This window comes from Monopterus albus, unplaced genomic scaffold, assembly GCF_001952655.1.
Source record: "Monopterus albus unplaced genomic scaffold, M_albus_1.0 scaffold6.1, whole genome shotgun sequence".
NCBI lineage: Eukaryota > Metazoa > Chordata > Actinopteri > Synbranchiformes > Synbranchidae > Monopterus > Monopterus albus.
The window spans coordinates 2466777-2480853 of record NW_018127886.1 but is presented as its reverse complement, the minus strand read 5'-3'; positions in this window follow the sequence as shown (position 1 = coordinate 2480853).

Genomic DNA, 14077 nt, shown 5'->3' with positions numbered 1-14077 from the left:
AAACAGGTAAATGCAGGGGTTACAGCTACAAATCACAAAATGTATTCTTTCTCTTAACAATCACCATGAGCCACAGTGACTGTATTATTAAATTATCATAGAAGAACTCCAGGATGTATCCCAAGATTGCATCACCATTACAAGGTCATTTCCATGCCAAACAAAGGGAAGCTTTGTTTCAGTTTGACCAAACAATACCCAACTTATTACTGTAACATCAGTATAGTGCTAATGCAGAAAACTGCTTTATGTTGATGTTTTATTACCTACAAGAGGTGGCAGACTCTGAGAGGCAGGAGTGAAAAAAAAAGAAAGAGCGCCTGATGTATTCAGTGGACCTCATCAGCAGGGAAGAGTAATGCATGCCTGGTTAAAAGGCTACATCTTCTAGTTACGATTGCCATTTTTAAAGCGGGAATGAAAACAGAAGGACAACAAAACCTCTATAAGTACAAAGAGCTGATGTCATACAGCAGTGAGGCACACTGTTGAGCATGTTTTCCAGCAGTCCCCAACAGTTCTGGCTCAACCCAGTGCAACATGTGATATGCTCAAAATACTGTACCTGACTTAGTAAATGTGAAGGCCATTAGCAGGTGTAGTGGGGCAAGGAGTGGTGGGAAACAACAACAATTTATACAGAAGCTTTGGCATACTGTACAACATCAACCTTTTGTCTTTGTCACGTATGTTTTTACCCCTACCAAGGAAATCATTTTTTCACTCCTCTTTGTTTGATTGACTATTAGGGTTACTCAAAAGATTCTCTTTCAGCTTTCATAACATAAATGTTTGCAACCTTTTAGGCTGAGGTTTTAAGCTTTTTTCATCTTCCCTATAATTGCCACTGGCTAATGCAAACATATTGTAATATCTCTCATGTCTTAAATTCTAAGGGCATCTTATATGGCACAATATCTCATGTTCTTCACTGGAAGATGTTTTTCTCTAATACTGTGTACTTCACCATGATCTTTTGTTCATTTAGGGCTGCTTATCATGACATTATGTTTTCTCACTCAATTCAAAGGAAACACCACCCAGAAAGGTTAGTAATCACTGTCTTAAAGTATCATTTTAAGGTAAGCATGTATATAAATATGAGGGGACATAAGGCAGAAGCAAGTACACCTGAAGCAATGCATTATGGTTGACAGTCCCATTTTCTGCTTGTTCCAGATGCAATATGTTTTGTGTTGTTATATAACCTAACATGCTTGTTCCAGATGCAATATGTTTTGTATTGTTATATAACCTAACATACAGTATATATTCAGTGGACACTTTATTAAGGTCAAAGGTTCAAAGTGTTTATTGTCATATGCACAGTAAGGAAAAGTGTTTCCCTGTATAATCAAATTCCTACTTTGCCGTCCTCACTCAATGCCAAACAACACAAGTGAAATATAAAGTAGATAAATAGTAGCACAAAAACTAAAGGCACTTTAAACAAAGAGTGAAAAGAAATATAATAAAAATATAATAAGAACACAATAAGAGATAATGTATGCTACATTGGAGCTGTATGTACAAATATTCAGCAGTGAATGTATAATTATGCATGTGCATCTGAGCATGTGCAGGTGGAATTACATGAAGTAATTCCTGATTGTGAACTCCTGTCAGCTGTTTAGAAGTCTGATGACAGTTGGAAAGAAAGAGTTTTTCAGTCTAGAGGTCCTGCATTTCACACTTCTGAACCCCTAACCTAAGGGTAGATGTGTGAACAGTCCATGCTGGGAGTGGGTGGGGTCCTTGAGGATGGAGGCAGCTTTCCTATGCACCCTGCGGTGGTAAATGCTCTGCAGAGAGGGCAGTGGAGTCCTGGTGATCTTCTCCACAGTCTTTACCACTCTCTGCAGGCACTTGTGGTCCATAGCAATAGTGCTGCCATACCAGACGGTGATGCAGCTGGTCAAGATGCTCTCAATGATGCAGCTGTAGAAGTTCCTGAGGATCCTAGGCGACATGCCAAACCTCCTCAGCTTCCTCAGGAAGTACAGCTGTCGTTGGGCCTTCTTGACCAGCTGTGTGGTGTTAAGTGTCCAAGTGAGGCCCTCACTGATCTGGACACCCAGGTATTTGAAGCTGCTCACCCTTTCCACTTCGAGCCCCCAGATGAACAGTGGCCGATGCTTCCTCATGTCCACTATCATCTCCTTCATCCTGTCTGTGTGGAGGCTGAGATTATTGTCCTTGCACCAAGACACCAGACCGCCCCCCTCCCTCCTGTAGGCTGCTTCGTCCCCGCCAGTGATGCGACCTATCACTGTGGTGTTGTCCAGGAACTTTAGGGTGATGTTGTCTTTGTGGGAGGTGGCACAGTTGTGTGTATTAGGTTTATAAACTAATGCAATCAAACATCTGTTCTACCATATTTACAAAGTTCATAGTTATTCAGAGAGGTGTTTTGAATTTTTTTTGTCCCCCCATTATTTACATGCATGCAGGGAGACTATTAAAAAAAATGAAGTCCAGTGCGAAACCAGAACTAAATATGAACTAAGTTCCCTATTTCAACAGAGGTGTCAGTAGACCTATTATACATACATTTTATACACCTATTACATTGTCTATTGAATAGATAGGTGTACCAAATAAAGCAGACATGGGCATTTTTATGATTTTGAGCATTTCAATATTTGATCCATTTGAGCATTTGACCAAGCAACATGGTTTTGTAATGAGTCCAGCAGAAGCACAAACATAATGACATGCATTTTTTAAATGTGTTTTTCATCTCAGCTTCTATCAGGCATTGTTGAACTTCCTTTATAAGCAGCAGATGCAGTTTGTAGGAGGGGCAGCTGACTGGTGCTGCATTGTACTGTCGAATGAAAAGAAGCATTATTCTGTCTGAAGAGCTCTGCTGACTTCCCGTAAGAACTGGCCCTCATTTCATTGCTCCGGGCGTTTTTAGTTCAAGCATTCCTAAACAATATGACAGCAGTCCTCTATATCTTTGAACAATTCACAACTTAGCCACTAGATGGTCCTATGGCATGACTAAGAAGCAAGTCTACTAGAAACAATGCAGCATGACTGAAAGCAGTTCTTCATTCTGCAAAGGATGAGGAGTCAAAAATATTTACAAATCAAGCTTGTGTAATGTTACAGTGAATTTGATGTAATAATGAAGCCTCATGATTCAGAACATTTACTACTAATCTGTATGGTATGCTTAATAATACATTTAATACATACATAAATTATATACCAATTCAGCTCTGTGAATATGCAGTATATAAAAGAACAATACATAACCATATGGCAGAGCAATGGTCATGAGCAGATGGGACAGATGGTTGCTATGCTATACTATCTTTATTGCCATACTCATCAAAGACATTGTAAAGCTAAATGATCCATCCTGTGGGATTCTGTAGCACATTAGTATGTCACTACTCAAAGATGGATGGTATGATGTTATGTTGTACTGCAGTGTTTGGCATTTAGACAGTTTAACTCTGCTGCTGAGATATGTAACAGTCATCAAGCAAGTGTTTAAACATGTGCACATATGTGTAGCCACTTAAACTGTCTAGTTACACATTCAACTGTCCAACTGTGTTTAGACTGCTTCACAAGTAAACGTCACACTGTCACAATCCCAGTCTTTGTCATGTCTCCACCTTGTCTTGTCCATGCTATTTTAGAGCCAGCCCCTTGTCTTTGTTCATTTTTCTGCTCTGCCCAGACTCACCTGCTGTCTTTCTGTGTAATCACTCAGTATATAGACCAGTAGCCATCAGTCACACTCTGCAAGGCTTTCCACATAGATGTCCCTCATGTGACTTTCCAGCACTAGTACTGTATTTGTATTCCTGTTTCATCAACTCAGCCTGCTCTTCCTGTGCTTGGACACTTTGTTCACTTCATGGATCTGGTCAGTTGCCTGCCCTTTGTTCTACAGTACCTGTCAGACTTGCCTGTGTATAGGCACTTGTTTTCCCTTTGGACCTGATCAGTTATATACTCCTGTCTGAACTGCTTGCCTTGCCTGTGTATAGACTATATTTAGCTCTCTGGGTCTGGTCAGTTGTCTGTTCCTTTTCAGAAATGTTTGCCTTGCAGTATTGTACTTATCTAAGCCAGCCATCATACCTACAGTACACCTATCTGTGTTCCTGTTCCCTTCCTCAGAACCTGCCCGTGTCGGTCATCTTAGAGCTTGCCATCTAACCAGTCTCCTGAGCTACTGGTAATCTGTGTCACCATTCACTGTTCACCACAACCTAGTTGTGTCTGATGTCTTGGTGTCTGTGTTTGGGTCCAACAAGGCTGCATTCATATTACAGGCCCAAATGCTTCATTTTGATCTTTTTGTCAGATCTGATCTTTTTGTGTTGATAGTTCACATTTGAACACCACTGAAATGTGAGCCACATGCAACACTGTCATTTCCATCCATCCATCTACTTTCTATACTGCTTAGTCCCAAACGGGGTCACGGGGGGCTGGAGTCAATCCCAGGCGGCTGCGGGCGAGAGGCGGGGTACACCCTGGGCAGGTCGCCAGTCATTTGTGAGATAAAATTGTGCAATTTCCTAAAAACAGTTCTGGTTTGATATGTTTCTTCCAGTTTGGCTCAATCAGAAACTTCTCCATTAATGTTCAACAGATGTGAAGCCTCCTCATCTCTCCATTGACACTGAAGAATGGCAAGAGGCAATATGCACATGCTCAAAAAAAACAAACAAACCCATGAATCAACTGTCATCGGTCTCATCCAAGACGGTGACATGTCTGCGTACAGGTGGGAGGTTGAACTGGCCTTGTAGTGTCATAGCAACAACCAGTAGTTGAACATGCTCAAAACAGTGGAGATGACAGTGGAATACTCACCATACTCAGCAGCACTGTATCAGCAGTGGAGATCTTCAACTTCATGAGCTCCACTTTCTCCCAGGACCTGAAGTGGACATCCAACATCAGCACCATCATCAAGAAGGTACAGCAGAGGATGTGCTTCCTGCACCAACTCAGAAAGTTCAACCTACCCTAGGAGCTGCTGATAGAGTTCTACAGAGGAATCACCAAATATGTTTTCTGTATTTTTATCAGTGCCTGGTTTGATTCAGCAACCAAAGAGGACCAGAACAGACCCCAACAAATAGTCAGGACTGCAGAAAGAATCATGTGTGCCAACCTGCTCTCCATGGAGGACCTGTACACCTCGCAGGTCAAGAGGAGGACACTTAATCCATGTCTGTATAACAGGACAACAGCCCCAGTGCAATAAGTCATAACTATGGTACATAGCAATCTGAAGGCTCTTCTGTCGCAATGTGTATATACTGTATATTTATAAATAGACTGTTCCTCTTTTTTCTTCCTATTCTCTTTCCTATTTTAAATGCACATATTTTCCTATTTCTCTTGTTGACTAACAAGCACACTGAGAGCCTCTGTACCGAAAATAAATTCCTTGGTTGGCCAACATACTTGGCCAGTAAACATGATTCTGATTCTGATTCTGATTCTGATTCTGGTTCCAATTCTGATTCTGATTCTGAATTCCGATCTGGCCCTTCTGATAGCGGCCACATGATCAAATGTTGGACATAAATCAAATCTAGGACCACATGTGGAAATGGCCAAGATCGTATTTTAAAAAATTTGATTGGATTTATTCACACATTGTTGACCAAGAAAAGATCAAATCTGAGTCACTTCAGAAGGTATTGTGAAGCATTACACACTGTCCTTTTGTGTTATTTTTTTTAAATAATCTCAGTTTACAAAAGTGATGGTTACTCACATTACTTTTAATATACCATGGCGTCTTTCTGTATTTTGATAGATATTTATATAATTTGTTTAATTTTATAAGAACAAGGTGGAAAGAAGACAAAAATTTCTCTTTTTTAGAACAATTTTTTTAAATTTTTCTGTCGTGATACCTGAAAGCAACGAAATAATGGCATGGACCTAGTTTTGCACTAGACAGCTACACTCAGCAACTCTTTTCTTGAGAGCTCTATGCACTGAGCTGTGGCAATAACACAGTGAGGAGGTTAGACAGGGACCTTCAAATGGAATTTGAAGAGGTAGAGATACGTACCTGCACTTTTCTCTAAATGGAAGTCTGCACCTCAGAGGAGAGGGCATCTTCTTTGGCCTTTCTTTCTGACGTTGTATGCAAAGGGAAGATATAAGATGGATCTTTGGTACTGATGTGAAAGCAAGAATGTCTCTTATTGCATGTTTAAAAAAAGATATGCTTTCTATAGGTGTTTTCTACAGAAAGTGGATCCAGGCAAATGAATTTTGGCAAATTCTGAGCATCAAGGAAAACTAAATAACAATTTAGATCAATTTTGTACAATGCAAAGATGTTATAACTGGATTTTATATTTCCAAGCAAACTTTAAAAATTAAATAAGAAGGAGATAAGAATATCTTTACCTTCACCATATATCATTACGTTCTTGACTTTCTAAATGTTGGAAAATATTTAATATCAAACATTTAAAAATCAAGCTCTAACTAAACTCTTATACAAAGTATTGTGCTGCGGATGTTAATATACTGAAAGAAATTCACACTGGCAATACAAAACCTTGTCTGAAAGAAGAATCACCTACAGGTAATTAGTTTGTAATTTGAATGTAGGATATAGACATAAGGGTCAGTGTTCAAATGTAGGAGACAAGTTCCACTCTTCAAACTACTGTACATGAATATAAGCAGGAAACACTTTTAAAGCTTTTACAAACTAGATAAAAGAAGTGATCACAGCCATGAACCTCTATGAGATATCTTTTGAGCAAATAGATGGTACAGACTGCATTGCATTTTAATTGCAGAGTGAACAAGCACAAGCATGTGATCACAATGCAAACCGTCAAAATCCCACGATGATACCATAACAGATGTAGAGGGAGATGGGACAGGATATCACCATTAAAACAAATCTCTGTTACAGTTAAGATTAATCCAGGCGCATGATCTTTACAAACAGGAGCTAGCAGGTTCAGGTGCATCAGTGAGGAGATGAATAATAAGAGATGATTACTGTGCAGACAGTCTGTGGGGAGAGAGAGTGAAGACACATCGGAGTAAACAAGTCTATAATCTTGTTTCCTTAACTAGTCACAAAATTGCGTTGAGACCAACTGCAGTGCTCGTCTTTTCAGCTCCGTTTGTTTTCTCTCAAATGCTAGATGTCATTATCAGTGTTTGTGCAGCTACTTACACCTGTGTATATGGTCTACAATTATACAAGAATTTGCATTTATCATCTCAGAATAACAGCTGCTTCTTATTAAATTACTGAATATTCAATTTGTCGTGCCTCTTGATTCTATTTCAGTTTCATTCTTGTTCTTTTGTCTTTCAATATTTTCCCCGCTTAAAATAAAGGCAACATCCTGCTGTGACAAACATTTGTCAATATTCCTTTGGCTGCTGTATTTCTCTGGGTACATCAAGACAGAGCAAATGCATCTGAGGAAGACAGGGATCAGTCCACGGGCTAATATCTTGTCCTCTTCTGGGAAATTAAGTCAGTTCTCAGCAATATATGCAATAACTGACACAAAATAACCACATTCCGTCACATAATCGCTAGATACAAAGGGACCATGTCCCACAACATTCATTTAAGTGCCAGGCAGTAAACCTTGAACCTATTATGCTCGTCATTAAGGGCTTTAAAATGACAGTTGAGACAAGATGTGAGTGAGACCCTTCAATAATATGTGTGATGGATGAAAATGTACCCTGATTTTTGTCCTTGAGTGATAACATGAGTCTAGAACAGCAAAGAATCTGGGCTGTTTGTAAAGATGGATTTAGAGAATCTTTCACTCTGAGTGAAAAAAATATCAAAGATGTGTTTAAAATACACTCAAAATTTATAAAAAGGTGTCAAGAAGGGTCATAATAAATGTCCTTTAACATAAATTCCTCTGCTGCTATAAAAATGTGAGCTAAGTGAACTTAAGTTGACAAAGTTGTCTTATGAGTTCTGGAATTGTAAAACAATTGCAACTGTTTTCTGTAATTCAGTATTGTTGCTTTCTATTTTGAAACAATGAATTCTTATCTACAGTTCACAAAAAACCCCATTACGTTTATGAGAAAGAATCCCTTTTACACACCAACCATCTGGTATTCAAGCGCCAGCCCAGCTGATCTACGGTACTACTGTCCATACTGTACAGCTCCATGCTGATGTGATTACCCAAAAGGTACAGTGAGTCAGAGATATGTTCCCAAGAATGTTCTATTTAAATACCCCATAAGACATGCAATTTAAACCCCAGAGCACTTCATGAAATGATGGTGATGCAAATGAGACAGGGGAAACAGTGACACTGAGGCTTGATGGTCAGACACTGGATGTATTGTGAAGGAAAGGGTGCCACCTTTAATTATATGATGAGTTAGTGACGGAAGGAAACAAATAAAGCTGTCATTCAACAGTATCCTGTTGTGACAGCCACTCACTAATTATCCTTCTGTCCTCTGGTGCCTGTATCTTCATGGGTTTAAAGCAATATCTCACTTTCATACACTGTTATAATTCATTCATCATTCTAAATATCATAATTAAGGTAATAGTCTTATGAACAAAATTCTGCTATTAGAGAAAGCCAGAGGTATATTTTGTTGATACAGTACAAAGCAGCAACAATAATAATACTGATGGCATATAACAAAAGATACAACAATCATTACTGTGTCCACCACATCATAGTTGTGTATTTGTGGATGTCATTGTTATATTTCTCCCACTTACCTCCTCTCCATTCTATGCTTCTAATTCTAACACACCCACACAGGTGTTTTCACATATTTGGCTGATTGGACCTCAGCTCAGACAGAAGCTGGGAAGAGTTATACTGGGAATACCTTTTACACAGCAATTTTGTTTTTTTTATATAAGGAAATTGGTGCTTAATGGAATTGAGCTCTCATTATTACTGATGCATATTCCATTAAGTGTCTCAGTATGCACAACACCAGGGCCCTGAAATTATTGTTATTAATTGCACCTGTGCTTTTTCAGTAATGACATGTCAAAATGCATTACCTAATAATGTTATTATTGACATTTTTGCTTTTCTTTTGCTTTATTTTACCAGTAAAATACAGGTTTTGGCCACACATCCAAAATGATTCTTTAGTTTCAAACTCAATGTCCAGTTGCCTCTGGCCCTCAATTTGTGTATACTACTACTATAACAAATCACAATACAATCATTGTAATCAGGGCAGAGGCTGCCAGATAAAAATCTCATTATATAGTCATGCCAGATTTCTAATGAATTATAATGCATCTAATTATCAGATAGTGATATATAACTAGTTTATAATATGCCTGCCATGCTCACAGTAGTGTTCTCCAGTACCTTATCAGTTTCGATCACATTTGTCCATTCCAGACATCCTCTGGTTCAGACAGTCCGTTGTTACAGTAAGTGAGGCGGAATAAAGGTGTAGTCCATCCATCTGCCATATCGATGACAACCCTCTGTTAAGACAATCCTAAAACACAGTCCATAATTTTGCATGGACTGAGTAATTTGCCTTGATGTCTAGCATGACAGATGTGGTGCCAGCTGTGTTTACCAGGACAGTGTGTGTTATGAACTAATCACTTTACCAGCCTCTGCCTGCCTGTTATGGATGGCACTTGTCATTTACAGAGGAGATCCTAAGGCCATCAGTCATGTGTTTCTGTGTGAGTGTGTGTGCTGAGGATGTGTGGTTGGTGTGGCTTTTATCTGTCTGTCTCTCTCCATGAAAAACAGCATAACATCTGACCACATATAATCATCAAAACAAAAAACTGAAAATGTTTTATTGTGATCACACACAATTATCCAGACAATTAACACTCTAATGGTCAGTGACAGTAAATACAAGACATAACCACAATGTGGATCATTGAGTTTTAGGTTGGAAACCTGGTTTAAGGTTAAGTTAGAAGTCTTGGAATATGTTTGCTTATTTTGGCTGAATTTTAATAGTTTTGATTTTACTTTTATATACCACATGAAAATATGTTTAACAGAACAATGTTTAGTATAATCATTTTCCATACAACCTCATTTTTTGACCTGACAGTTATTTGTACACTTTGACATACAACATGTGTGATCATTGACTTCTGTAGCCAGTTAAAGGAAGGGTTAGGGTTAGGCAAGTAGTGGTTATTTTTAAGGTTGGTAAGTCTCCATTAAATAATAAATCGTGCCTGAGTTGCAATAAGTAGGATCATGACAGAGTAGGTCAAGTCAAAAACAAAAAGAAACCACCACAGTTGTCTGGCAAAGCCAATGTGGAGGTGCCTTAAGCCATACTTCCTCCAGTGACCAAAACAGTTTTGCCTCTGGTGAACTCCAACTGCAATGAAATAACCCTGAAACTAAATAAAGTACTGAGAATATCCATGGTCTTTGAAGTTCATTTAATTTCTTCCAATGTCTATGAATTGCTGCCAGATTAAAGGCATGTTGGGGGCGTGCTTCTTCAAGTGTTGTTAAGATGATAAAACACAACCCAGGATGTCCAGTGTGAGGTATAACAAACACCACAACACTACACAACTGTGTATAATATTATGTGACAGGACTTTACACATTCTAAAGTACAAACCTCCGCACAGCACTAGACTTTATGGGTTTTTTAAATTCATAATATTTAAGTATATAGTATGACTAGTGCTGCTGCTGCTGCTGCTTTGCCATCAAGACAAGTACAACTGTCTTGGTGTGTCAGGACTGATCAACAGCTGATCCCTCACACCATGAAAGCAATAACAGCTGTTTCTTGAAGGTGATGCAAGCAGCAAATTAGGCGAGTGCTCCATGAATAATGTTTTTCATTGACTTGGTCTCTTGTGAAAAGAGACAAAGTGGAGCGCAAAACTGCCAGCAGTCATTCATAGCAGCATTTTTATTGTCTCTGAAACTATCTTTATGCAGCACTCACCTTTGGTCCATTCTATCATTGTGGCAATCTATAATATGTATTCTGTTTTGAAATTCAGCAGTCATGTGCATAGCATGGGCATTACCCAGTGGTGTATCATAGAGTCAAGCCTGTTTGATGTTTTTCTACCTCTACACTGACTCAAATGACCATATTAACATGTAAAAAACTGAAATAATCCAACCGCCTCAGGAATTAATGACACAACAGTTGTAAAAAAAATAACTCAGATCAATGTTCTACAATGTACAGGTCCTGTACTGGGAAACATTTCACCCTGTCTCATGGGTATCTGACATGTCAAAGCAGAAAAAACATGCGCTGTGTGTTTGTTGGCTGTGTGTTTATGTGTGTAATCATACTCTCTCTTTAAATTTTCATTTTGTCAGTACTGTACCCATGATCACACAAACGTACACAGCAGAAAGCGACAAAACCACAAATTTCCTTATATTAAATGTTCAAATTGAATCAAAGGGTGAATAATGTGACTGTGAACTGTCTCATGATCTGTCACGATGTAGCACGCTCTGATCTTCATAATTTCCCTTGGCACAATTTTATGAGCAGGCAGGACTAAATGAAATAAGCAGCAGAGTGAGGTCAAGTCCGGGCACAGCCAGTCAGTCTAATATCAAGATGTGATGGAAACTCATTTGTGATATTGCCAGCTCTCATTCACATCATTGTAATGAGCTATAATCTCTATGTTATATCTCTATCATCTGCCCAGAAGTAAAAAAAAACAACATATACACCTCCAACATGGATGCACAAAATATTAGTGCAAAGAGCTTGGTCTCCTGCTCCTGTACTGACCAACAAGTCCTTCAGATTAAACAACAAAATATTTCATTTCCCCATGTGCTCCTGAACAACACATGGCAATTTCTGATCTGACGCCTCTATAATCAGCTGAACATGATTTATCTGTTCCTTTCAAAACAGTTGAAGTATGAATTTGTTTTAAGATAACAGTGGTTAACATTTGATTGGGCACAAAAACAACTTGGTTAGGTTTGAGAAAGCATCATGGTTTGGTTTTGAATGGACTGCTGTCAGGGTTAGAATAACAAACTCTTGGTTAAGGTTTGGGAGCTATCATTATATGAAAAAGACTTTGTGGTTCTATAATAACATTGCCTTGCTTTTTCCTTTGCATATAATTAGCATGGCTGGTGCAATGGGAGATTTATATCAGCACCCCTTTTATTGGCTGTAGCTATGTAGCTATTCTATTCAGTTACATGTATTTTGGTGCTTGTGAAACCAGACAGTTTACTGTGTCAGCACATTTGTAGAGGTAAACGTGCCATTGTGTGAATGCTGAACTGGATAACTTGTATCCTGTTTCCTATCTACAGGAGCATCTGTTTTCTGCCTTTGTATGTGTGTGTATAAGAAGAGAGGTAGCCCTCCGTTCTAGGAGCCTCTCTCTTCAGACTGTTGCTGTTAGCACTCTGTACAAAAACTGCCCCCCCTACACGGAATAAATGTGCAACAACTTTCAGAGTTGGTATCAAGACTTTATTTTACACTCACCAAGCTTTAATAAGATCATTTTTGCCACAGCACTACAGCACTGATAGAGGGCTTTGTTACATCAGCATGAACAGATGTTGTGTTGGGTCACTTGCTGAAATGACACATTCAGGGGGGGGGTCCTCAAATGATAAATCACTTTGCTGATTCAGATTATTTTGTTTAATACATGAATCAGGAAATTATGAAATCAATGTTTACGTTAATGTTTACACTGTGATGTTATAAGAACCAGTCTGTCATCAGTAGAATCACAGAAACACTGGTAAGGTTAATAGCTCAGCAGCTCTGCATATGCAACAGAGTTAACCCAGGAAAAACAGTACTTTTACCCACCGGGGACACAAAAGGTGTTGCATGGGTCCTCCATCGATTGCAGGCTTGGCATTTCATTCCCCAAGTCCACACACTGAAGTGTCCTTGGAGAGCACACCAATCCCAAAATTGTTCCCAATTGTCATGCCAGCATCTTTCATTGTAGCTTGCTGCCATCAGTGTGTGAGCGTGTGTGTGTGAGTGGATAAATGAAAGACAAATTGTAAAGGTCTTTGAATGAAGGTGCTACATGAACGCAACAAACCATATTCAAACTGAATGCAAATGCCACGGCTGTGGGTTGTATGAGCACTGGCCAAAATGTTGGCAACAGAGTAATGAATAAATAGAAGATGAAATAAACCCTGCACAAACCAAACACTGCATGTTGTCATAGCACCCAACTGAAAAATAAAAAATCATATTTAATCATAAATTTTAAATATTAAAAAGTAAAACTGTTTGGCACCAAACTAAAATTCAGTCTGACACAGACAAACTAACAATACCCCAGGCTTGTCTGCTTTATAACACCATCCCTCCTGTGGATAGAAAACCCATTTCTAGAGTTGAAAATACAACTTAAGTGTCTGATTGCACCTATTTCATCAACTACAGTGCAAATAAAAAATGTAAAGAGGACACAGTGAAAGAGACACTGATTGTGTCAGAGGATGCTAATGTGTCTTCTAGAATAGGTTATTTTCACTGCATGGCGAGAACATAACAGGCAAAACGGTTAGAAGAAATAGTCCTCTAATCTAAAGCAGAGAGATAAAACTGCCTAAATAGCATCAGAGTGCTTTATTTTCACCATAGGCCTCAGTGCCAGATCATTGCCTCTGACAGAAGATTAAAGGGGACAAAAAGCTTTTGACAAGGAGGGAGCAGGAAAACACTTCTTGGAGTGCTTTGGAAAACACTAGAAAAAAAAACAACGTTCAACAACTTGGCTCACAGCTTGACATAGCCAGTGTGGTCTAATGCAAATAGACTTTCACAGCATATCAGCGTCCAAGCCAGTCTTTAAAGAAGCAGTCTTCAAATTAACATTTAGATGGAAGTGACACGTCAGGACCTTGTAAGTCAGAGATCAGGGAGGAGTGGGTGGGAAAAAAACTGCATCCATCAAAGTCATTTTGCACGCCCCAAGGAGAACTATAACAAAGACTCTTAAATTAACTTAAACTGCCCGTATTAGACAAGAGCCCATTAACTCAATTATTGACAGGTGTGTTTTATGGTCTGTGTGGGGAGGCGTGGAATCATTGTCTAG